The 1,307-nt window shown below is 44.9% G+C and overlaps 1 non-coding gene across 1 annotated transcript; it reads right to left on the reverse strand.

The window, feature by feature from the left end:
• Nucleotides 1-30: 30 nt before the first annotated feature.
• Nucleotides 31-102, reverse strand: TRNAY-GUA. The gene has a single exon. It is a non-coding gene; the product is annotated as a tRNA-Tyr (tRNA).
• Nucleotides 103-1,307: the final 1,205 nt, after the last annotated feature.

The raw sequence follows: 1,307 nt of genomic DNA on the forward strand, positions 1-1,307 counted from the left end.
GTGGATTGCCATTTCCTTCTCCAGGGGATCTTCCCAACCCAGGAATCGAACCCGGGTCTCCTGCATTACAGGCAGACGCTTTACCTTCTGAGCCACCAGGGAAGCCTGCCAGGTAAGTATGGATGATAGTAAAGTTGATAGTAAGTATGGATGATAGTAAAGCCTGCCAGGTAATTATGGATGATAGTAAAGTCGGAGCTACCAGGGAAGCCTGCCAGGTAAGTATGGATGATATCATGGATGATAGTAAAGTTCCTTTACATTCTAACAGTCTATGATTCTAGAACTGAGCATCAGATTCCTCTCATGAACAGGTTGCTGTGCAGATTAAATGAAATACTTTATGTAAATGATGTGAAATGCAGTACTCGGGTGCTACCGGTCATGACTGCACCATCACTATTTACAGTGGCAACCCCATGGACTGCAGCCTGCCAGACCCTCTGTCCATGGGATTTTCCAGGCGAGGATACTGGAGTGGGTTGCCATGCCCTCCTCCAGGGGATCTTTCTCACCCAGAGACTGAACCTGCATTGCCTGTGTCCTGCATTGGAGGGCAGATTCTTTACCACAGCACCACCTGGGAATCCCAGTTATGGACTAGAAGGTCTAAATCTGTCTGCTGGAGATAGGAAAGTTGGCGAGGACTGTCAGTCTACCATTTCATCTGTTTAAAATACATACTTAAAATACAGAGTAGTTTGAGCTTGGTGGCGAGAAAGCTTTTCTTTCACCCTCCCAATCCTCCTAGCTGTGTCTGCTTTATTTTCAGAGGCTGTTAACATGCCTACAGCTACTGCACTGCTGTTGACATATTGTTACTCCTCTGATCACATGTCTACCATGACTCCCAGTTGAAATTCCTAATGGAATCTAAGCTTCTAAGTCTGGCAATTGAGCTGTCCACCAGCTGGCCCCACCCTGTCTTTCTAATTTTGTCTCATATTTCCTGGAGCCCATGAATGCCCCTCTCCAGTTAGACTGTCCTCTTTATTCTTTCCATAATGAACGTGTAAATTCTGGCCTTTCACTCTGTGCCCGAAATATCTTTCTCCTCTCTCACCCTCAAGTCTAAATCCTTAAAGGATAAGGGAATAGAACCTGGTCTTTATGTGCGCAGTTCTGGAACCAGACTGCCTATGTCATCTCAGCTCTGCTGTGAATTGTGTATGAGATTTCAAGTACATGACTTACCCTCTCTGTGCCTCCAGAGGTCACAAGAACACCTACATTCTAGATCTATTTTGAAACTTAAAAGACAATTTATGTAAAGTACTTAGAACAAAATCTAGCAGGCAGGATGTGAG

Source organism: Oryx dammah, unplaced genomic scaffold (assembly GCF_014754425.2).
Source record: "Oryx dammah isolate SB20612 unplaced genomic scaffold, SCBI_Odam_1.1 HiC_scaffold_29, whole genome shotgun sequence".
NCBI lineage: Eukaryota > Metazoa > Chordata > Mammalia > Artiodactyla > Bovidae > Oryx > Oryx dammah.